Source organism: Dioscorea cayenensis, chromosome 11 (genome assembly GCF_009730915.1).
Source record: "Dioscorea cayenensis subsp. rotundata cultivar TDr96_F1 chromosome 11, TDr96_F1_v2_PseudoChromosome.rev07_lg8_w22 25.fasta, whole genome shotgun sequence".
In the NCBI taxonomy this organism is placed as follows: domain Eukaryota; kingdom Viridiplantae; phylum Streptophyta; class Magnoliopsida; order Dioscoreales; family Dioscoreaceae; genus Dioscorea; species Dioscorea cayenensis.
Window position 1 is genome coordinate 11,364,708 of NC_052481.1, and position 26,345 is coordinate 11,391,052.

A 26,345-nucleotide genomic window follows, 5' to 3' on the forward strand; every position below is an offset into this window, starting at 1 on the left:
TACATTTTCTAATAGTAATGTGTCCTATTAAACATAGATGAGATTGCTAAAACGAAAGATAGTATTATTTTTTTCGTTCAAAAAATGATACATTCCGAAAGGAAAATAAAAGATTAGGGTTTATTTAAAAACTGAAATATAGGACACGTTCAGAAAATAAAATATAGCATTAGGGTTTTGATTCTAAAATATAAGACATTTCCAAAAGAGAACATTGGATTATGTTTTTCACTAAAAAATATGAGACATTCTGAAAGCAAAAGATAGGATTAGGGTGTTGATTAAAAAAATAGCAGTTATTCCAACTAAAAATAGGAGACATTCAAAAAACAAAGCATACCAATTTGTTTTGATTTAGAAATAGTAGACATCCACAAAAAAAATTTAAGATTAGAGTTTTGATTCAAAAATAGAAGTCATTCCCAAAAGAAAAACCTAGGAGTAGGGTTTTGATTAAAAAATAGTAGACATTACTATAATAAAACATACGATATGGGTTTTATTAAAAAATAGTTGACATTCTAAAAAGAAAACATAATATTATGGTTTTTATTAAAAATATGAGACATTCCAAAAATAAAACATAGGATTAAGGTTTTGAGTAGAAATTGGCAGAGATTCCCGAAACAACGGATAAAATTAGGGTTTTGATTAAAAAAATGAGACATTCTAAAAAGAAAACAAACGAATAAGGTTTTGATTAAAAATTGAAAAATAGGAGTCATTCTAAAAAGTAAACATAGGATTATTGTTTTGATTCAAAGATAATAGGCATTCCAAAAAGAAAAGAAAAGATTAGGTTTTTGATTGAAAATTAGGAGCCATTCCATAAAGAAAACATTGGTTATGGTTTTGATTCAAAGCAAATAAATAGGAGACATTAAGAAAAGAAAATATAGGATACGGGTTTCAATTGAAAGATAGTAAACATTCTAAAAAAACATAGGATTAGAGTTTTGTTTCAAAAATAGCAGACATTTCGACAAGAAAATATAGGATTAGGGGTTTGATTCAGAAATAGCAGATATTGTGAAAAGAAAAGAAAGGATTAGGCTTTTGATTACCAAATAGGAGTCATTTTAGAAAGAAAATAGGATTAGCGTTTTGATTGAAAAATATGAGACATTAATATAAGAAAATATAGGATTATGGTTTTGATTCAAAATTAGTTGACATTCAGAAAAGACAAAATAGAATTAGGGTTTTGATTGAAAAATATGAGACATTTCGAAAAGAAAAACATGGGATTAGGGGTTTGATTGAAAGATAGGAGACATTCTGGAAAGAAAATATAAGAATGGGGTTTTTATTCAAAAATAGGAGGCATTCTAAAAAAAACATATGATTAGGATTTTTATTCAAAAATAGGAGCCATTACGGAAAGAAAACATAATGAATGTTAGTGTTTTGATTAAAAATTAGTAAAGATTTCCAAAACAAAAGATAGGATTAGGGTTTTGAATAAAAAAACTGAGTCATTCAGAAAAAAAAAACAAAGGATTAGGGTTATGATTCATAACTGACAAATAGGTCACATTTGGAAAAGAAAACATTGGATTAGAGTTTTGATTAAAAAATAGAAGACATTCCGAAAAAGAAAAAAAGAAAGGATTAGGTTTTGATTTAAAAATAGGAGACATTCCGTAAAGAAAACATAGGTTAGAGTTTTGATTCATGAATTGTAAATAGGAGACAATGAAAAAAGAAAACATTTGGTTAAGGTTTTTATTGAAAGATAGGAGACATTTCAAAAAGAAAGCATAGGATTAATATTTTGATTCAAATATAGTAGGAATAGGATTAGGGTTTTGATTCAAACATTAATAACGGTTCATAGCTATTTCTTCAATGAGATGTCAGGCTTCTTTAGGGGTCTTGCTTCCTAAGTTACCTCTTGCTGCACCATCAAATAACTACTTTGTGCTTCGGTTCAAACCATTGCAGAAGATATGGATAATCATCCAATTGGGGAACCCATACTGAGGACATTTTTGTAGGAGATCCTTGAACCTATCCCATGTCTCAAAAAGAAATTCCAATTCCATTTGCACAAAAGAAGATATTCATTCCTAAGCTTCGCTGATTTTCTGGGAAGGAAATATTGGGCAAGAAAAGCTTCTACCATCTCCTCCCAAGTAGAGAACGATGCTCTAGGTAATGAATGTAACCATTGCTTTGCTCTCCCCTTCAAGGAAAATGCAAGGTTGTCATACCCGGCCCAGACATTGACCCGGTTAAGATCAGGGGTCAGGGGTCAATGGGTTCGACTCGGGTCGAACTGGGGTTAAACCGGGGTCAATAATAAAATATAAAAAATATTATAATAATTAATAATGAACAAACATAATATTAAAACTATAATTATAATATAAAAAACTACTCAAATTTGATATTTAAATTGATAAATGACCTTATATGCACTAGTGTTTTCTAATTATGTCATTTATTTCTAAATTTTTTTAAACATTTATAAATTTAATATATTGATATATAATTATTGAACTTCTCTCGGTGTTTTTTATTTATTTGTTTATTTATTGGTTGATTTTGTCATAATAGATAAGAAATTTAATTTACTAATTCTTATCTTTTATATGAATGATACATTTTATCTTTAAATTATGTAACTTACTCAATTTTAATTGAGATTTTATTTTGTTTTAAATTGTCTTATATTTTTTATTTAGTTAGAATATTTTATTTTTATATTTTATAATAAAATTACACTCATTTATTGTTTTATTTTTTTAATAAATTAAATTTTAGAAAGTATTTAGTATTTACATGTCATATTAATAAATTTTATTTTATAAATGCTAATTTTTTTGTTGGTATGTTTATGATATATATATATATATATTTTGTAATTCCATTTATTGATTATAAATTAAAAAAACAATATTAATAAATATACATGATTTTATAGTTTCTAATGAGAAAATAATAATAAATTATTAAATATTGTAAAAAAAACTCTAATATTGTGACCCGATTGACCCGGCCGGGTCACCGGGTTTTTCCATACCCGGTTCAATGGGGTATACCCGGGGCCAGCCACATGGTTGGTTCCCGGCTTTTCCGGTTGAACCGGCCGGGCGGGTCCGGGTCTGACAACATTGGGAAAATGGCAAGGCCCTCAAATTGATAGCATCATCAATGACTCCATTAAACTTGAGCATGTCGCACACTTCCAAGAAATTCTCAATGTGATTGTTCGAATCCTCAACGGCCAAACCATTGAATTGTACCTACTGCTGTAACATCTGGATGAAGCCTGGCTTGAGCTCCAAACTCTGAGCTATAATCTGTAGCTGCACAATGATACACTGTGTGCTACAGGTCTTGCATAATCTGAGAGTGTCCTCTACTGCTCATGTTGTTCTGCCATATTATCAAACCTTTCACCTTCTATCTTAGCTTGATTTGTTTGTTCTTGTACAGGTTCTTTTCCCCTTTTATGAATTCTTCTTCTAATATCCAGATCACCTTCAACCAATATCGAAGGGTTTTCTCGGGTCATAACCTGCAACTGTAAAAAAAGAAAGAAAAACGAATTAGAATAATGGAAGAATAAGAGAGTGTGAAACAGAACAAGTGGTAAATAGCTAAAATAGCGAAGTGCAAAATGCTTCCAAAACGCCTATTCCCCGGCAACGGCACCAAAAACATAGACACACCCCTTGCGAGTGTCTACCGTAAGTGCACGGGTCGTAGAAGTAATAAAGTACCCCGGTGAGTGGGTAGTCATATCCACATGAAATAGTGCTTAGAAACATAAGAACTGCTATTTAAATATCGTGAAAATGATTGAGGAGTTGTGTGAACAATATTAATGCAAATAAAAGTAAAAAAAAGAAAAAAAAAAAAGGAAAGATAGCACAATAGAAATAAGGAGAGGCAATCGATAGAAAGATGGGGCACCCGGACATTGCCTATTCTAGGACTATTGTTTCAAGTGCAAGACTAATCATTATACCTCCTAATTGATGTTTAATGAGTTATGGAAATCCAAAGACACATGGTCCCAAACTTAAGGTCAACCATGAATAACCATGCACTATGCCCCGGTGGAAAGGGATACTCTCAATGCCTCAGACTGTGTGGGGTCGCAAGAAGCTCTAGGGACTCCATGTGTTAAACCTTATTTCCTAAAATAGATCTAACCCTTTAGTCCAGGCGAAAGACCCCTATTCATGATTAAGACTTAGCACTAAGGATTTTTTCAACACTTCACTCTATTGCTTACACAACTAGCCAAAGTAGAGTTTATCTCTTAGCATTTCACTCTATCATGACCGCAAAGAACTCTTGAAATGTGGAGGTCGGATAAACAACATTGAAAAAGGAAAAAGGGATGTTCCGCTAACTCTTGACTCACCCTCTCGACCCTCTCCAACATTGCTTTGTCTAATCATAATGGAGTGTCACTCATCTACGAGGATTACCAAGATGGATTCTCAACCATATTGTTAATCTATGGGAAAATCAATACAACAAGCATTCAAGGATGGACCTCAATTAAAACATCAATTAAAGAAGCTTAATAAAGGTCAATGAAACAAAATCATCTTAGGGTTTATTCCTCTCCATGGAGCAATACACAATCAACAATGAAATCAACAGTGAAAACATGCAATATATAGATAAAACCCCCTTGTAGTCGTTATCGATGGTCTTGTGGAGCCGCCTCGTCTTCTCCAAAGGTTCCCTTGTCAAGCCTAGAGCACACCTCACCGAATTGGTGCCAACGAAAGCTCCCCCTACAACTCTCCCTCAAAGGAATGTGATGTCGAAGGCCACATGAATGCTCCCGAATCAACTCTTTTCATCAAGGCCACATGAATGCACACACATCCATGCGGTAGATCGCGTTGTGTCTTAAATGAAACCACATTGACAGAGCTCTTGCTAATGTTGCACAAGTTGGAACAAATGAGTATTACTGCCTTTGTGTCCCTGCTCTTTATGTATTCACTTGAGCACAATGGAGGTTGCCATACACCCACATGTCTTTGAGCATAACTTTAGTCCGCCTCTAAAATAAAATCTTAATCTTATGTTTCCTTTTCAAAATGTTTCCTATTTTTGAATTAAGACCATAATTCTATGTTTTATTTCCGCAATGTCTCCTATTTTTCAATCAAAACACTAATTCTGTGTTTTCTTTCTTGAATGCCTCGTATTTATTAGTTTTTAATCAAAACCCTAATTTTATGTTTTTTTCAGAATGTCTAGTATTTATCAGTTTTAAATCAAGACTCAAACCTATGTTTTCCTTTTAGGATGTCTCCTACATTTCAAACAAAATCCTAATCCATTCTTTTCTTTTCAGAATATGTGCTATTTTTCAATCAAAACCCTAGTTTTTTGTTTTCTTTTTGGAAGGTGTCCTAGTTTTCAATTTTGAATCAAAACCGTAATCCTTTGTTTTTCTTTTCAGAATGTCTTATTTTTTTTTTAATCAAAACCCTAATCCTATCCTTTGTTTTTGTGAATCTCTGCTAATTTTAATTAAGACCTTAATCCGATTTTTTGTTTTCAGAATGTCTCATATTTTACAATCAAAACCTTATTCCTACTTTTTCATTTTGGAATACCTCCTATTTTTCCATGAAAACCCAAATCCTATGTTTTCTTTTTACAATGGCTACAATGTTTTAATCAAAACCCTAATCACATGTGGTTTTGTAGTAATGTCTACAAGTTTTTAATCAAAACCCAAATCTGAAGTTTTCTGTTGGGAATGACTCCTATTTTGTAATCAAAACCCTAATCTTCTATTTTCTTTTGGGAATGTCTACTATTTTTTAATCAAAACAACAATCATATATTTTCTTTTCGGAATGTCTCCTACTTTTCAATCAAAACCATAATCCTATGTTTTCTTTTCAGAATGTCGACTACTTTTGAATCAAAATCCTAATCCTATGTTTTATTATTCTAATATCTACTATTTCTAAATCAAAACCGTAATCCAATATTTTTTATGGAATGCCTACTAATTTTGAATGAAAACCCTAATCCTATATTTTCTTTTCCGAATGCTTACTATATATGAATCAAAACCCTAATCCTTTGTTTTCTTTTCGGAATGTCTAATATTTTGCAAACGAAACCTGAATCCTATGTTTTCTTTTCTTAATGTCTTCTACAAATAAGTTTTGAATAAAATCCCTAACCTATGTCTCCTATTTTTCAATCAAAAAACTAATTCTTTTCTTTTTCTGAATGTCTGCTATGTTTGAGACAAAACCTTAATTTTATGTTTTCTTTTAAGAATGTATACTATTTTCTATTTTGAATCGAAACCCTAATCGTATCTTTTGTTTGGGGAATGCCTAGTATTTTGGAATCAAAGCCCTAATTGTATGTTTCTTTTTGGGAATGTCACTGATGAATGCATTTCATATCATATTTATATACCATCAATTCAGTATTTTTCACATCATTTAGCATAATTTTGTGTATATTTGGTGCTATTCTGGGTATGGATGTCACATGTACAAGATTTTGCGGTTCAAAGCAATCTGGAGTGAGTTCGGTGATGAAACGAGTGAAGAACGATGATATTTGTTGAGTGCTCAAGTTGAACATGGGCAGAGCACGACGTGCTTTGCCCCAATAATTAGCTCTGCCTGGAGGAATGCCCAGCAGAAACTCAAACAAGAGGGTGCTCTCATGCCGAACACGGTCGAGGCACGTGCATGTTCCTTCCACTGAATATTTTAGGTCTGAGCATTTTCGGCTTAACAAGGGAAGCATGCTTCGCTTGCTCCTAGTAAAATCGCGCTCAAGTGAAACACGGTCCAGCACGATCGTGCTCCCTCCCCACTAGAAAATCCAAGTGAGCACTCAACTAATTCTCTTAAAAGCCCAAGTGAGTAAACACGGTTTAAGCTCGAGCGTGCTTCACCCGTCTCATGCCCGAAACTGCCCTTCTAAGGGGGTTTATCTCTCCATCAGGAGGACTTTGAGGAGACCGTAGATCATGCTTCACCACACTTCTAAGTGGGATCAAGGATGAGTTGGAGGCACAAGGGAACTGGAGTTAGCATATCGGAGCTCGAGAAAGAAGATTATCTTATGATGAAGGGAGTCATGTCTACTTCCCTTGCTTCTTTCTCTTTATCTTCCTTGTTGTACCCGACCATGAGAGGCTAACCATCCACGGTGCCCCGGGATGTGAACTATGATACTTTGTATGCTTTGACTACTTGCTTTTAATGTTTACAGAGTTCTTTTAATTCTTGTATTAAATCTTGTGTTGCACAACTCTATGAGTTTGATGTGCACAGTTGCTTTATAAAAACTTGGTGTATGGATTACCATAGTTGTAGTTATCTTGTGTGATTGCAAAACTCGATGTGTTTGAAATGCACAGTTATCTTGCCAAAAGTTGGTGTATGTGAGAACCATAGATGCAACATTGCTTTTGAGCACACACTTGAATTTTAGAATGTACCTGGTAGGCCTTAGAAGCAAGTCAGCATGCTATAGCTCATGGGTATCATCTTAGGGCATTGCTCTCTTATAGTTAAAATCTCAATCCCAATCACCCGACATGTCCATCTATTCATTCCTTTTTAGCTTGTTTCTATTCTTTAAAACAATCCAATTCTTGCTTAACTAGACATTGGAAGAAGAGTTAGTACTTTACGTCCAGTCCTTGAGAATCAACAACCCTACCCGTCATAGCGTACCACTTTACTACTTGTGTGCGACCAGTATACTTGCGAAAAGTGCATCAAGTTTTTAGCGCCGTTGCCGAGGATTGGCAACTTTTAGGAAAATTTGGATTCCGGTGATTTAGTTTGTTAATATTGTAAATATTTTTAAATACTTCTTTTCTTTTCTTTCCATCCATTGCTTCAGCTTTATTTTCAGTAATTTTACTTTCTTGAGCTTGGACAGACTTATTTTGAACATGTCACTATGGAGGAATTGTTTGGCACACTGAGAAATCACCCTTGTACATTTAACTGCCACAATAAGGACACCACCTATCCTAATGATGTGCAAGGGTTGGTGGAATTTATTTCAAACTTCTGTAAGCAAACATCTCAGTGGATTTACCTCATGAGTATGGAGACGGATGCTTACCGTGATGAGAAAGAACAAAGATTGATTGCGAATCGGACATTGTCCATTTCAGGGGATCTTACCAAGGATGTACAAAAAGGGGGAAATATACATTATGAGTCTTTGGAGAACGGACCATCCCACATTTCCATACTTGAAGGGATACTTCAACTGGAGCCATTGATATAGAAACTGAGGATATGATTGACACAGTTACAAAACCAAAAACTTCAGACCTTCCTACATTAGAGCTCAAGGAACTGCCTACACAATTGGTATACGTATTCTTGAACAGAAATCCTCAGATGCCTGTCATTATTTCATCTTCGCTTGATGCAAATCAAAAGGAGAAATTGGTAGAGATGCTACTGACACATAAGAAGGGCATAGCATAGAGCATTTCTGATATCAAGGGGATTAAACTATCTTTCTATGTGCATAAAATTCTGATGGAAGATAACATTCGACCTAAGGTCCAACCACAACGACGATTGAACCCCAACAAAATGGAGGTTGTAAAGGAGGTGAAGAAACTTTTGGATGCTGGTATAATTTACACGATTTCTGACAGTTCTTAGGTTAGCCCAGTTCAAGTAGTACGAAAAAAAGGGGGAATGACGGTGATTACAAACAGACAAAATGAATTAATTCCCACTCGAACAGTAACCGGGTGCCGTGTGTGCATAGACAATAGGAAACTGAATGATGCCACTCGTAAAGACCATTTTCATTTGCCATTCACTGATCAAATGATAGAATATCTGTTGAGGCACAAGTATTATTGTTTCCTTGATGGGATACCAGGATATATGCAAATTCATGTTGCTCCTGAAGATCAAGAAAAGATAACTTTCACATGCTCATATGGGACTTTCGCTTAAAGGAGAATGCCTTTCGGCTTATGTAATGCTCGAGCAACTTTTCAAAGGTGTATGATGTCAATCTCTGATGAATTTATTGAAGATTTTAGGGAGGTATTCATGGATGATGTCTCAGTTTTCGGGGATTAATTTGACGAGTACTTGAAAAATTTAGAACGAGTTCTTTCAAGATGCTAAGAAACAAATTTAGTTCTAAACTAGGAGAAGTGCCATTTCATTGTAACTGAGGGGATTGTGTTAGGTCACAAAATCTCTGGCGATGGGTGTGAAATTGACAATTCCAAGTTAGACACAATTAAGAAGCTCCCTCCGCCCACTTCCACAAAAGATGTTTAAAGTTTCCTAGGGTATTTTGGTTTCTACAGAAGATTTATTCAAGACTTTAGATAAGTACTTGTGTATAAGTATTACTAAGTGTACTTTTTCTTACATTGAAACTCACTTTTATCAAAATTTATGGCTCATTCGTGTGTATTTGTGTTCTTTTGAGTATTTAGGGTTGTAGAGACAAGTTGTGAAGAAAGTAAGAAAAAATGGATCATGGATGTGATTTTTGAGGAATCTCTTGCATCGAACAAGGACCAAGGCACAAGTTGTGATCATATGCATGTGGGTGTATGCCAACCTCCAAAGTGTGCAAGTGAACCTGCAAGTTATGATCTTCTCTACTAGGGCTTAGTTGTGCGAGCAACAGTGTGAAGTGTTGAGAAATCTTTAGTGCTAGGGCTTAGTTGTGATTAGGGATCTTTCGCCTAAACCAAAGGGTTTGATCTAAATTAGGGAATAGGGTTTATCAGTTGTAGTCCCTAGAATCTCTAGCAGTCCCACACAGTGTGAGATGTTGAGAGTATCCCTTTCCACAGGGGCATGATTTAGAGGTCTAGTGATGGCTGACATTAGGTTTGGGACAATGTGTTTTTGGATTTCCATGACTCATTAAATCTTAGTTAGAAGCATAATATTAGTCTTACACTTGAAACAATAATAATAATGTGAGCATTGTCCGGTACCCCACTTTACCATTGATTACGTATTCCGATTACTGTTGTTTACTCACTATTCTTTTATATTTATTTTCATTAATAGTTTGAATCACAATCACCAAATGATTTTCACTCGAGCTAAGTAGCAATACTTCTTGTGTCTAGACATACATTGCCTGTGGATTTGACTACCCACCCTTTGGGTACTTAATTAGTTCGACAACCCGTGCACTTGGGCTACACACACGCAAGGGGTGTGTCAAGTTTTTGACGTCGTTGCTGAGGAATAGGCATTTTTGAAGCACTTACACTTTGCCATTTTAGCTCGAGGTTATGACACGAGGAAACCCTTTGATATTAGTTGAACATGATCCAAAAATTGAAAGAAGGATTCATAGACGCGGAAAGGAACCTATACAAGAGCAGTTTAATCAAGCTAAAATAGAAGTTGAAGGGTCTGACAATATGGCTGAACAGCATGAACAACAGAGGATGCTCTCAGATTATCCAAGACAGATAGCTCTTGGCACTAAGTCCAGTATTGTGAGGCCACCAATCATAGCTCAGAGTTTTGAGCTTATGCAAGGCTTCATCCAAATGTTGCAGCAGTTAGCACAGTTTAATGGTTTGGCTGACGAGGATCCGAACAACCACATCGAAAATTTTTTAGAAGCGTACAACATGCTCAAGATCAATAGGGTCACGGATGATGCCATAAAATTAAGGGCCTTCCCATTTTCCTTAAAGGGGAGAGTGAAACAATGGTTACATTCATTGCCTCGAGCATCGATCAGTACTTGGTAGGAGATGGTGGAAGCTTTCTTAGCTCGATATTTTCCTCCTGGAAAATCTGCAAAACTCAAGAATGATATATCCTCTTGTGTGCAAATGGAATTGGAGTCTCCTATTGAGACATAGGAAAGGTTCAAGGATCTACTGCGTAAATGCCCTCAACATGGGTTCCCCGAATGGATGATTATCCATACTTTCTACAATGGTTTGAACCCAAGCATGACGCAGTTACTTGATGTTGCAACATAAAGTAACTTAGGTAGTAAAACCGCAAAGGAAGCCCGACAGCTCATTGAGGAAATGACTATGAATAGTTATTAGTAGAATACTCGAGATAAGAAAAAAGTAGTCAAAATTCTTGAGATCGACGCAGTTACATCATTAACACCCCTGGTGTAGTCCCTGAGCAAGAAGTTCGACACTCTAACTTCTCCTAGAGTGGAAGTAGTGATGAGTTGCACCGGGTGTGGGGGCGGACATGCTTCATCTAATTGTCCGATTCCTATTGAAGGTGCATCTTCAGTGGAACAGGTGAATTTTGTAGGAAATGCGATGAGAGTGCAAGGAAATCCTTATAGTAATACCTATAGTGCAAGTTGGAGGAATCACCCAAACATTTCTTCGAGCAATCTGGGGCAACAGAAGACTTCTGCCATACCAGGTTTCCAACAACAGGCCCCAAAATGTGGAGAATAGATTTCAGAGTTGGAAAACTGGATGACCGATTTGGAGAAGGCTTTAACGAAGTTTATATAATCTCCAGACACTAGATTTCAGTCAGTAGAGGCTACACTTTGTAACCACACCGCATCTTTGCATAACTTTGAGAGCCAAGTGGGTCAGATTGCGAAGTCACTTTCAGAAAGACCTCAATGGAGTTTACCTAGTAACACAGAGACAAACCCATGAGAATGGTTAAAGGCAATCACTTTGAGGAGTGGTTGCAAACTTGAGAGTAAACTTCCTATTGAAAAGCTGGTAACCGAGTCACCCAAGGAAATGGAGGTTGAGAAAAGAGCTAAGGAGAAGGAGGTGGCACCACCACCTTGCAAACCAAGAATTCCTTATCCTTCAAGGCTTAAAAATGACCAAAATGATGAGCAGTACAAGAAATTTTTGGTCTATTCAAACAATTGTACATCAATATTCCATTTTGTGAAGGCGATGTCTCAAATGTCTCGCAATGCAAAGTTCCTTAAAGACCTCTTGACCAACAAGAGAAAGATGGATGAGAGTGCAGCTATGATTCTAGATGCATTATGCTCGGTGGTATTGCAAAAGAATATGCCGAATAAAAAGAAAGACCCCGGTAGCTTCATCATTCCATGTAACATTGCCGATTTGGGCGAAGAGAAGGCATTGGCAGATTCAAGGGCTAGCATCAATGTCATGTCTTATACTTTCTTTCAAAATCTAGGTTTTGGAGAAACAAGACCCACTCAAATGACACTTCAATTGGTTGATCGATCAGTTAGACGTCCGAGGGGCATCACTGAGGATGTACTTGTGAAGGTTAACAAGTATATTTTTCCTGCATACTTTATGGTGCTAGATGTAGACGGGATGTCAAGATTCCATCGATACTTGGGAGGCCACACTTGCGTACTTCCAAAGCTCTCATTGACATAGACGGTGCGGAATTGACACTACGAGTGGGAGATGATAAGTTGACTTATCGCCTCACCGAAGCCATGTGACATTGTCTAGATTTCGATGATACTCTTTATTTTCTTGACACCACTGATGAGTTGATTGATGATTATATTTAGGAAATGTTATGTCCAGACCCATTGGAGGGTAAGCTAGATCAAGAAGTGGAGAATGAAAAAATATCATCGCTTAGTTTAGTGGACAAAGTGGAAATTACTTTGGGAGTAATAAAGAGGACGATACAAAAGCTCAAGAAGACAAGGACACCACAAGAAGCACTACAATGTTAATAGGGATGAGCATTCACAAATAAAGGGTGACAAACCCTTGTGTGGTAACAAAATTAATCACTCTCACTCTAACTTGCAAAATTTGTTCTCATCATGCTTTCAAGTTGTAGGTAAGAGGGCAACTTTCATTCATGAACCCCCATGAGGCAAGTGCAGGTACGTCAAGCTTAGTAACGTTAAACAAGCACTTCTAGAAAGGTAACCCAAGCTTTTTATTGTTTCTCCAGGTATTAGTTTAGTTTTGTATGAATAATTACTTAAGTGTTATTGTTTTGATTTTAATCTGCTATTGCTATGTTTTTCTTATGGATCATTGGTGTTTTCTTTGTGCTTTAATGTGATTTGTGAAGTTTTAGGTCATTTGAGTGTGTTTTCATGAGTCTCTAAGAAGTTTTACCTTATTATTGTAGTTTCTATACTTTATACTAGCTTTTTAGATTTTTTCTGCCGAAATTGCATATTTTTTACCAATCCAAAGAAAGCACACGGCCATGTGAAATTTCCACACGGGTATTTGGTTCTGTCCAAAGCTCTACTTCTCCATCTTGAGAAGGCACAGGGATATGTGAGCACCACTGTGAGCGACCCAGAGCTCTACTTCTCCATCCTGAGAAGGCGCAGGGGTATGTGAGTACCAATGTGAGCGACCTTGTGAATCCACACGCACGTGTAGAATTTCCACAAGGGTGTGTGAATTCCTACAAACTGAAATTTTTCAATACTGAGAAAACATAGGAGCGTGTGGCAGCCCTTATGGCCCCTGTGAATCAACACGCCTGTGTGGAATTTCCACAGGGGTGTGTGGATAACTTAGGAAAATTTTTGGGAAACCAAAGAAGGCACAGGGGCATATGGGTGCCCATGTGGCTGGCCTTGTGAATCTCCAGGTTGGGCACACAGGCATGGGTAATTTTCACACGCCTGTGTGGATTTGTTCAGAAGCCTAAGTGGCCATCTTTAGAGGACACAGGGGTGTGAGTGCTCTTATGAGCCCCCTATGGAGAAATACTGGCGTGGGTAATTTCCACACCGGTGCACCTTCTGCAGCACAAGAGCCTCCTCTAGTGCGGATTAAGGATTAGTCATTGGCATGGTCATATGAACTTCTATATAGCCATGTGTTCTTCACAACCCGTTGAAACTTAACTTTCAGTGAATATAGCTCCACCAATTTCAACATTAGGAGTTCAAGGGAGTACTGTTTCAATTGCCCATCTTCACACATGTTTTGATTTTTTTACTCTTTATTGTGCTTACATATGTACATTGTGAGCAATGTATATCTTAAGTGTTGGGGGAAGTTTACTTTACACATGTTCTATACTTATACATTATGTGTTCATGCTAATGTAGCCATTGGTGGTTCACCTTAGTTGCAAAGGTTGCATTCTTAAGTTTAGGAGAATTTTGAACATTGAATACCATTTTGGTCTTATTTTACTTGAATTTTAAGGAATTTTTGCTCGATTATCTTATTTTCACATTACTCATTCTTTAAACCTTGTGGAAACTCAAGTTCAATACTTAGAGGACTATTGTAGTATTCTTTTAGTATAAATAGTTCCAAAAAAAGTTGTGTTTTGTTTATGCATTAAGGGAAGAAAGAGGTACCACCTATGACGTATGAAGCTACTCTCACAAGTTGGATACTAGTTATACCCAATTGAGAGAAAGAGCTATCTTATGGCATGAGTAACAGCTACTACCCCAGTTGAAAGAGCTACCACCTCGAAAGTGAGAAAGCCACCTTGGCGGCCGCTTACGAAAGGGCAACCTTAGAGGATGTGTGCAGCTACTACCTATTCTTTTTGTTTATAAATAAGTCCTATCTAATAAAGAACTTTGCGGAGTACATTTTGGGTTGACTTGAGTGAGTTCACACACAATTACACATTATCGGGTTTTTCGTCGTTTTTTTATTTAAGTATTTAACTAGAGCAATGATTTCTCTTATTTAGTGTTCGAATTTTCCTTATAGAATGCATCTTTTGCATACTTTTGGTGAACCTAAGGCCGAGCACTTCAGATCTTTCCTCTTCGATGCTTTATTGATTTATTTTTACTTGAGGACAAGCAAAAGCTTAAGTGTGGGGGAGTTTAATAAGTGCTTGTGTATAAGTATTACTAAGTGTACTTTTTCTTATATTGAGAATCACTTTTATCAGATTTTATGGCTCATTTATGTGTATTTGTGTTCTTTTGTGCATTAAGGGTTATGGAGACAAGTTATCAAAGGAAGCAAAAATGGATAATGGACGTTATTTTCGAGGAATCTCTTGCATTGAACAAGGACCAAGACACAAGTTGTGATTATAAGCATGCGGGTGTGTGTGACACATTCGAATATGCGTGTAAACCAGCGAAGGATCCCTAATCCCCTACAAGGCTCCGGCGGAGAAATCGAGCAATCTCACGTCTCACACAAAATATGGTTGCAAAGAGAAAAGGGAATACGGAGATAGGAAACACTTAATCAAAGGGAAAATGAGACACTCCACTACCGCATGGCTCACATTCTCAACCCTCTTTAACATTGAAGTTCTAACTCTGTAATGGAGACCTCTCACATCAAAGTAATAGATCAAGTAATGTAAATCAATTACAAAGATCAACAACACATTTAGATCAAGCAGTTTAAATCAGTCACAAGGTTAAAACTCAAATCAACTCGGATTAACCAGGAACATAGAGTAAAAAAATACAAAATCATAGATCCTAGGGTTCATATGCCCAAATACCTACTAGGGGTTTAGCCCTCCATGGGCCTAGTTACAAAACAATGGTGAATATAATGAAAAGAACTACAACCCATAGATATAAAACCTCCCGAATTCATGAGGATTGGCCTTCATGGGTAGTTCCATGTCTTGAAGGGTTCCTCTCCGAAGCTAGCTAACGAATGGCTCCCCAAGTGATATGACGGCAAAGGAACCTATCAAAATTGGTGAAGAACTCTCCCCAAATTGGCAAAGACCTCATCCTCAAGCCCTAGCCGACTTGCCCTCCAATTACTCTCTCAAAGCTAAGCAAAAAGTCCCCCAAAAATAGGTCAAACGGCCTATTTATGGCTCAAACCTGTGACTGTCACGTGCATGTGTGGATTTTCCAAGCGCCTGCGTGGGCTGTAGGAATTTCCATGCGGGCGCGTGAACAGTAATTTTTCTGCAGTTCTGCTACAATAAAATCACTATAGTATTTTACTACAGTATCTTTCTCCATCGCAGTCAAAATATTCTTCCTCTTGAAGCCACATAATTGGGCACACGATCACGTGGTAGGCTAGAAGACTTTTCTTCATCGACGCATGTTTGAGAGGTCTTGCATTATTCTCAAAGAAAAGGAACATAAGGATGTGACTGCCTTCGTGCCCTTCCACTAGTGAATTAACTTGAGTTTGCTTTCAAGTTGGCACACATTCCCACGTCCGTGAACTCCTCTTATGTCTTAGTCGTCGAATTACACAAAAGCTCTCAACATCATGCCTTTCGAGCCTATCTTTGCTCCGTTTTACCTCTTCAAGGCATCTACAACCTAATTGCACAAAAGAACACCCAATACATAAAATGAGACATGAACCATATATAAAATGATGCTCAATGTATATAAAACACATAAAAAAATAATGTTTACTCAAGCACTTATTAGTGTGCCAACCATTAAAAATGTGCAAGTAAACCTAGAAATTGGATGGGTACAAAGGCAGTCACACACACATGCTCCAACTTGTGTAGTGCTTTCAAGAGCTTCGTCAACATGTTTGAATGAAAAGATGTGACATGATCTACTACATGGATGTGTGCCCAACCATGTGGACTCGATGGAGGAAGATGATTTTAGGAGTACCGTAGCATTTTACTATAGCAAAAACACTGATCACAAGTTACTATTCAAGGTATGCAGAAAATGAAGAACGTTGAAATCCACATGCCTGTGTGGAATTTCCATAAGGGCGTGTGGAATCCCGATTTCATCCATTTAAATACTGCTTCGAAGGGTTATTTTGGGGATCTTTTGCCTATTTTTTGGAGAGAGCGTGGCTAGGGCTTGGAGAGGTTTATGCTGGAATTTTAGAGCGTTTCTACGGCTTTCGACATCGATTTCCTTTTGACGGCATTGCTTCGGCAAGGTGTGCCCTAGGTTCGACGGATTAGTCTTTGGGGAAGAAGAAGAAGCACTTTAAGACAATCACCACGGAAAGCAAGGGGGTTATCTTTATGGAGTGTTTGCATTTACTTTTGATTTTATCTTTGATTTTGTATCACTGTATGTCGAGCTAAACCCCTACTGGGTACTTAGACTTGTAAATCATAAGATGATTTTTGATTAGTGCTTGTTTATTAGTAATACGAAGTATTTTTTACTTACGATGAGCGTTAACTTTCTCAGATTTGATCGCTAATATATGTGTATTTGTGTTCTTTTGTGCATGTAGGGTTGTGGAGACAAATATAGAAGAAAAAAACCAAAGTAGATTGCGAGTGCACTTGGTTTATAAAATCTTAGAGTAAACAAACGTGAAGATAGAAGTTGTGATCAAAGACATGTGAGTGTGTGCCAACCTCCGTTATGTTCAAGAAAATATCCAAATTGGAGGGGCACAAAGACAGTCACACTCATGTGTTCTGACTTGTGCAAAGCTACCAAGATTGTCGTCAAATGTGCTTTTATTTGAAGATGCAACGCAATCTACAACATAGACATGTGCCAGTTTATATTGGCTCAATCAAAAGTGTGGATTCAGGTGTATTTTTGGCAGAGTACTGTAGTAGGCACAGTAGGAAATCACTGTAGCAATATACTGTAACAGTTACTATTCACTGGCCGCCGAAAATGAATTTCTGCAAATTCACACGGGTGTGTGGAAATTCCACAAGCCCGTGTGGATGCCCGATTCTAGCCTATTTAAAGCCGCGATTTCAACCCAATTGAAGGATCCTTCTTTCCATCCTTTCTTCATCTTTTCCCCATTTTTGGAGGCGCCCGCGGCTAGGGTTTAGAGAGGCTTCCGTAAGGTTTTTGAAGTGGTTCTATGGCCTTCAACACCGCGTTCCTTCGGAAGAGAGTTATTAGGGGAGCTTTCATCGACATCGATTCGGTGAGGTGTGCCTAAGGCTTGACTAGTGAACCTTTGAAGAAGACGAGCCCACTCCACAAGACCATCGACACAAATACCTAGGGGGTTTTACTTATGGATTGCATGCTTTTACTTTCGATTTCATTCTTGATTATATCTTGCTACCTGGAGAGCTAAACCCCTAGTAGGTACTTGGACTTGTAAACCTTAGGATGATATTGTTTCTTTGACCTTTTTATTATGTTTCATTAGTTGATGTCTTTAATTGAGTTCTAATCCTGAATGCTTGTTGAATGGGTTTACTCTTAGAGTGACACAAGGGTTGAGAGCCTACAATAGTAATCCTTGTGAGTGAGTGACATACCATGAGGATTAGACAAAGCAAGATTGGAGAGGGTCTAGAGGGTGAGTCGAGAGGTAGCGGAACGTCCCTTTTTTCCTCCGATGTGATTTATCCTACCTCTACGTTCAAAGAGTTATTTGCAGTCACAATATAGTGAAGTGCTAAGAGACAAACTCCGTTGGGGATTAGTTGCGCAAGCAACAGAGTGAAGTGTTGAAGTAATCCTTCGTATCTAGGGCTTAATTGTGACTAGGGATCTTTTGCTTGGACTAAAGCGTTAGATCTATTTTAGGGAATAGGGTTTATCACTTGGAGTCCCTAGAGCTTTAAGCAACTTTGCACAATGTGAGGTGTTAAGACTAAGCGATTTCTCCACCGGGGCATAGTGTAGGGTTAGTCACGGTTGACCTTAGGTTTGGAACCGTGTATTTTAGGATTTTCACTACTCATTAAGCATCAGTTAGGAGACATAATAGTTGGTTTTGCACTTGAACCAATAGTCCTAGGAGGAGCAATATCCGGGTGTCCCACTTTCTGCCGATTGCCTTTCCTCTCAGGTTTTATAGCGTCTTTCTTTCTTATTCTTTTTATTTCTTTTCATATTGATATTGTTCACACAACTATCGATCCTTTTTCACTTTAGTTAAATAGAAATCCTTGTGTTTTTTATAACTATTCCCTGTGGATACGACTATCTACTCACCAGTGTATTATTACTTTAACAAATCTATGCACTTGCGGTATACACGTAAAAGGGCATTGTCAATTTTGTTTCATTAACTTCTATTAAGTTTCCTTCAATTGATGTTTTAATTAAGTTTCAATCTTGTCTTCTTATTGTTATGATTTTCCCTTAGAGTGACACTAGAGTTGAGAATTCATATAGTTATCCTTTTGATGAGTGACCATCTTCATTAGGGTTAGACTTCACAAGATTGAAGAGGGTTAAGAGGGTGAGTCTAGAGGTAGCGAAACGTTCTCTTTCTTTTCCAAAGTGATTTATCCTACCTCCACATTCCAAGAGTTGTTTGCAATCATGATAGAGTGAGGTGTTAAGAGATCTTCTCCACTGGGATTAGTTGCACAAGAAACAGAGTGAAGTGTTGAGAAACTTTAGTGTTGGGGCTTAGTTGTGATTAGGGATCTTTTGCCTGGATCAAACAGTTTAATCTAAATTAGGGAATAGTGTTTATCACTTGGAGTCCCTAGAATCTCAAGTAGTCGCACACAGTGTGAAGTGTTGAGAGTATTTTTTTCCACCGGGGCATAGTGTAGAGGGCTAGTCACGGTTGACCTTAGGTTTGGGACCGTGTGTTTTTGGATTTCCACGACTCATTAAATCTTAGTTAGGGAAGCATAATATTAGTCTTGCACTTGAAACAATAGTCCTAGGGTGAGGATTGTCCGGGTACCCCACTTTACCATTGATTACCTCTTCTGATTACTCTTGTTTAGTCACTTTTTTTTATTTTTATTTTCATTAATTATTTGAATCACAATCACCAATTGATTTTCACTCTAGCTAAGTAGCAATACTCCTTTTTTTGTAGATATCTATTGCATGTGGATTCGACTACCCACCCTTTGGGTACTTTATTGCTTCGACAACTCGTGCACTTGCAGTATACACATTCAATGGGTCTATCAAGTTTTAGAAGCACTTACACTTTGCTATTTTAGCTATTCATCACTTATTCTATTTCACATCTTCTTGTACTTCTATCATTCTTATTTGTTTTTCTTTGATTTTAGCTCCAGGTTATGACCCGAGGTAACCTTTCGACATTAGTTGAAGGTGATCCAGAAATTGAAAGAAGGATTCGTAGACAGGGAAAGGAACCTGTACAAGAATAGTTTAATCAAGCTGAAATAGAAGTTGAACGTAGACATGGTCACAGTTCAGGAACCGCCGGTTATGGTTCTTGAACCGCCGGTTCCGGTTCAAGGAAACCTTGAACTGGAACCGAACCGCCTAGGCAAGGTTCTTGGCGGTTCGGTTCCGGTTCGGTTTCGGTTCCGATTCTGGCGGTTTGGTTCAACGGTTCCGGTTTGATGGTTCATACGGTTCGGTTTTTTTTTAACTAAATAATTCAATAATTCAAATTAATTAACACAAATACAAGAATTAATTTAATACTAATTTAAGATAGTAGGTTAAGTTAGTAGGTATACGGTATACCCAAGGTTTCAATGTTTTATTTATTTTGTTGTTATTATTTTTAATGTTCATGTATGTTATTTGTTTTTCTTTAGGAATTGGTTTTATTTTTTTTCCTTTTTCTTTTTGATTTCTAGTATACTTATATAAGTTGCATAGTTTACAAATTGAAAATCTTGGGAGTTTTATCTATATATGGGAATATATATATATATATATATAAATGATCAACAAAATAAGGCAAATTGATATATATACACATATATATATTCATGTTTATTTTATTTTATTTATTTATATATGTTTTTAATGATTCAATTGTTTTACATGAGAGCATTTTACTTAGTATATTTTCATTTATATAAAATAAATATAATTTAATATGAACTACGTTAATTTTGTAAGTTTCAAAATGGAAGATATATAAACTCTAGTCTTTGTTTTTTATATTAAATTATAAAAATAATATGGAAATCTACTAAAGAATTGAATATTTAAGTACTTCTCGTTAATTAAATTGTTTTAATAAATCCATATTTAATTTGTAACTAATAATTTGTGGCATAATTAATTAATTATAACTTATCTTCTTGCATGAGTAACAAAGTTTCGCATGACACAGTACATATAAGTTGCAAGAATGTCACAAATCAAACCTAATTGGCTAATCAAGTATTCAGAATCAGACCTAATCAATAATCAATTTGGTTAATATCTTTAATTAATTATTTAAAATATCTTTAAATATGCAATTACTTAATTAATTACTAATTAATGATATTAACCAAAATAAAAACCTAATCATAAATGACGTTATTTATATAGTATGAAATTATTCATATTATATTTATATAATATAATATAAACTTTTGTTTTGAACCTTTGGTTGAACCGTATGTGGAACTGCCGGTTGAACCGCATATGGAACCGCCGGTTGGAATCGCATATGGAACCGCCGGTTGGAACTGCCGGTTCCACGGTTTTTAAATTTTGAAACCGGAACCGAACCTTATATGAAGGTTCCGGTTCCGGTTTTAGGACGGTTATGGTTTTTCCGGTTCCAGTTCCGGTTTTTGGCGGTTCGATTCCGGTTCGGTTCCACGGTTTCGGTTCAAAATGGCCACGTCTAGTTGAACGGTCTTACAATATGGCTGAACAGCATGAACAATAGAGGACGCTCTCAAATTACACAAGACCCACAGATCTTGGCACATAGTCCAATATTGTGGGGCCACCAATCACGGCACCCTGGGACATGAACTATTATAAGTGTCTAAATGCATGTATTTTAGTATATGTATTCTATACTTTTAGCATGTGTTTTTATAAGAATTGATGCCCGTTTTATGATTAATCGTGTATTATTTGCTTCGCAGGGCATGTAAGAGCCATGGAGGACACGAAGATATGATTTGGGCGAAAAAGAGAAAAAAAACCAGGTCTCGTACTGTAGCGTATTTATTGTAGATAGAGTACTGTAACAATACTACTGTAGTAGCAACACTGTAGCTGCTACTGTAGTGCCTGGAGAGTTTTCAAGTCAGAAATTGAACCATGGCATACGGCCTCATTGCTGCCCTGGATTAAGACCGAAATGATTACTGTAGCTAGAGAAGAGGATAATGTGTTTGAAGGCATACTGGCTCAATGAGGTGCTTATTGAGCCAGTATGGATACTATTGCGTGAGCTGGAATGCACTTTTGCTTACCCCAAAAGTTCTCAAAGAGGAGCTCATTGAGCAAGTAGACCGCTAGTATGGAGGCCATTTTGATGGTGTTTTGAGTCAATTTTAAGGGCATACGATTGGTTTTGAGAGGGAGTATGCCGGCGGTATATGAGGGCATTTTGGAGGCTCTTTCGGGGGACTTTTAGACTTTTGGCAGCCAACACTTAGGGAAGAGGAGAAAAAACGAAGACATCATCTTGGGAGAGCTTGGCTTGAGGCTTGGAGGTGATCAAGAGTTTGGATTTCAAGGGGAGAGTTTCATCATCAAAGGAGGAGCATTCGGCATTCCTTGGGCTAGAGGAAGCGTCATTTGGCCGGCATTGTTCTTCTTCATCATCATTCGGGTTAGGGAGTGCCATTTATGCATTTATTTCTTGTTTTTGTTGAATTTATGACACTTGTTTGTATGATGGCAAACTAGACCTCCAAGACCACCGGATGTAGGTAAACCTTGGAGGGTTCATCATGTATTGTGGATGCTAAACCTCCATTTGGAATGTATTTGGGTTGATTTGTATCTTGGGTCATTATTCTTCATGTCTGGAACTATAAAATGGGGAGATCCTTAGTTTTTTATTGAGTTGTATGTGTAGATGTGACCTACTCGCATGTACTAGATCTTTAATGAGCGAGAAGGGGTATTCTTGTATCGATATGCTGAGAGATTGGGCATTGGTAACACCTCCGAATCTTAATTATACAATTAGGGTAAGTATGTCCTTATTGCGGGATTTCCCTACAGTTAATGCGATCATAGGAATGTAATTAAGGAGAGATCCTTATTGACATTTGCATGGGATTAGGGTTTAATCGCTGAGAAATTGGGGTTGAACTATTCTTGGAATCCTTCGGTTTAAATCACCCTTGCTTTACTCTTATCATGCATCCATATACCATTATGACCCCTCATGGGGATCCTAATTCCTAGGCCTATTTACATCATCATTACTCTTGTGATCTCTTTGCTTGCCTTGGGATTGTTATATTTGTGATTTATTTACATTCTTGCATGTATTGGAGTAGTATACCATGTTTAAGTTGTAAGGTTAGAAAGTAAGTGATGGAGGAGTAATAGGAGCTACTTAGCCCCGTGGAATACGATCCTTGTGCTTTTACACAAGGTATTACTTGGCGACCCCGTACACTTGCGGGCACACAACCAACTATGATTCTTTGTATGCTTTGACAACTTGTTTTTAATGTTACGGAGTTGTTTTGATTCTTGTGTTAAATCTTGTGTTGCATACCTTATGAGTTTGATGTGGATAGTTTGATGTGGTTACCTTGTGTGATTGCAAAACTCGATGTGTTTGAAATGCACAGTTATCTTGGCAAAACTTCATGTATGTGAGAACCATAGATGCAACATTGATTTTGAGCACACACTTGAATCTTAGAATGTACCTAGTAGGCCTTAGAAGCAAGTCAGCATGCTATACCTCATAGGGATCGTCCTAAGGCATTGCTCTCTTGTTGTTAAAATCTCAATCCTAATCACCCGACATCTCCATCTGCTCTTTCCTTGTTAGCATGTTTCTATTCTTTAAAACAACACAATTCTTGCTTAGCTAGATATCGGAAGAGGAGTTAGTACTTTAAATCCAGTCCCTGAGGTTCGACAACCTTACCACTCACAGGGTACCCCTTTACTATTTGTGTGTGACCTGTATACTTGCGGAGAGTGTATCAATCTCCTACTTTTGAGTTAAAATCCTAATCCTATGGTTTTTTTACGGTATGTCTTATCTTTTTGAATAAAAACTCTAATCCTTTGTTTTCTTTTGGATTTTTTGCAGGTGTATTCTTGAATAATTTTGAAATTGCATATTTGCCTCTGAATAAAAGATAATTGCATACATACCCCTGAATAATACATAAAATTGCATATATACCCATGAGGTTCAAATTAGCTGAAAAACCATCTGTTAACAAACAGTAAATATATAAAATGGCCATTATACCCTTTGCATATATACCCTTGAAAAAAAATTATTGTAAAATGACCATTTATGAATACCCCCTTTAAAAATATAAAATTTAAAATAGTTAAAAAAATTATTTTTTATGTGCAATTATATCATCCTATTTATAGTTCCAAATATATCACTTCATCATTTAAATTTTGATAAAAACCTAAATGAGAAATACACCATTAAATATATTGATCTATATGTATATACCCTTAAAAAAAATTATTGTAAATGACCATTTATGAATACCCCTTTAAAAATCTAAGATAAATACCAAAAGATGAAAAGTTATACTCAGGTACCATAGAACCTCCAAATTTTTTCCCAAAAAAATAATAATAATAAATAAAAATAAGCAAGAGAAGGAGGAGAAGAAACTTGAAATAAACTTGGCATCTTAGCATGAAAACATGGATGCCTCCAGCTGCAGTTTGAATGGAAACCAAAAGTTACTCACTGTACAAACAACCTGATCCCATAGCCAAAAGAATGAAGTTTAGAAATAAAATCAAAAGAAATTAGTGGTATTAGAGAACATGGGCTTCGTTTCACACAGCGCGCAGATCCTAGAGAATGGGGCCAAAAGCTAAAGAGGAATCATTTGTTCTCCATCCTCTAAAAACAAAAGGCCAAAGAAAAGAGCAAACATTAGTGATATTCTCTTAGAGAATCTAAGCTGTGGTTTTCCTGTATAGCAAAAGCCCAAGAACAACTTCTTTTGTTGGTGAATAATGGCAGGCAAGCACATATTCAAGCTCCCAACTTTCTATTTTTGACGAACTCCCTCTTTCTTGCCACTGGGCTTCTCATCGTCTGGTTGAAAAGGAGAGAAAGCGAGAGATGAGAAATGGGAGAGAGATTCAATATTATTGGTAAAGTTATAGAATGTTATTTTAGACATTTCATATATCTTAATCCAGATTATAACTATAGTTAATAAAGTTAATTAACTTCGGGTAATGGAATCTAACGGTAGGGCCAAATCCGTAATTATCTATATTTTTAGGGTTATATACACCAGTATGTTTTTTCTGAGGGTAAATGTGCAATTATAGATTTTTTGAGGCGTATATACTCAATTTTCCCTTTTCTTTTCACAATGTCTGATATTTTTCAGTCAAAATACTAATGATATATTTTTTTTTAAAATGTCTTCCTTTTTTTAATCAAACCTTAATCCTTTGTTTTTCTTTTTGGAATGTCTCCTTTTTTTTAGTTTTGAATGAAAACCCTAATCCTTTTCTGTCTTTTCTGAATGTCTCCTTTTTAGGGTAATTTTTTTGGGTAGGTACTTAGCTTTGCCCATGTTACAACTTGAGCTCTTAATTTTAATTTGTAACTAAGTGAGCACATTACTTCAATTTTGTTTCAACTGGAGGGCACAAGAGCTATTCTGGCATGGGTTTGCAGATGTGTCCACCGGTTTGCTGACATGAATGTTGATTTACTACGTCAACCGCTCACGTGGTAAGTTCCACGTCATCAACTTATCCACGTGTCCTTTCTTCAACGCTAAGCGCAAGCTCAACAAACCCCCTTTCTTCTTCTCTCCCCCGAGAGCTCCTCCCCCATTTAGGGATGGCAACGGGTAGGGTATGGGTAGGGTATGCCAAAACCCTTACCCGTACCCGTAACCCATACCCCATACCCGTACCCTTACCCGTACCCTTCAGGGTAAAAAAAATCATACCCTTACCCTTACCCGCAGGGTACGGGTATACCCGCAGGGTACCCGCTTACCCGTTGTTCAAATTATCAAATTAAATAATAATAATAATAATAATAATAATAATAATAATCTATTATTTTGAAGCCATTTATTTATTTAAAGTTCATTTTTTTGGTTTTTTTATTTTTTTTGTTGTTGCATATGCTTATGTTTTTTTTAGAAAAATTAGATTTTATATAATTGCATGTAAGTTTTTAAGTAACTTCTTTTAGGTGAGTAAAAACCTTTAAAAAGAAGAAAATTATTAATAAATAAGGAAAAAGAATCTTAGATTTTTCATTTGTTAAAAATTAACATTGAGGCGTTTGGATCATTTCATATATTGGGCTAAGAAGGATTCATGGTTAATTAAGTTTAACCATATGTTACAGAAGAAGTTTTGCAATAATAATGCATATTTTAGAAAATTATATATAATTATAAAAAAATTAGAGATGATAAAAAAGCCCATAAATATAGATGATGACATGATGCAACAGCCCACCTTTGAGTTTAAGAGTATTGATTGTTAATAACTAAGTTGTGAAGCAAAAATCATACATGTAATTATGTAAACACATAACAGAATAATAAAATTCAAAGGACTACTGATGATAATGATGCAGACAAGTAAAAATAGGGCAACTTAAATAAGCATGATTCATGAACCAACATACTTACTCGAATACT

At 36.4% G+C, this 26,345-nt stretch overlaps 2 non-coding genes across 2 annotated transcripts; one reads left to right on the top strand and one right to left on the bottom strand.

The window, feature by feature from the left end:
- Positions 1-1,971: 1,971 nt before the first annotated feature.
- Positions 1,972-2,077, top strand: LOC120272938. The gene has a single exon (XR_005540469.1). It is a non-coding gene; the product is annotated as a small nucleolar RNA R71 (small nucleolar RNA).
- Positions 2,078-10,798: 8,721 nt separating this feature from the next.
- On the bottom strand, positions 10,799-10,905 carry LOC120272731. Its single transcript, XR_005540271.1, has one exon. It is a non-coding gene; the product is annotated as a small nucleolar RNA R71 (small nucleolar RNA).
- Positions 10,906-26,345: the final 15,440 nt, after the last annotated feature.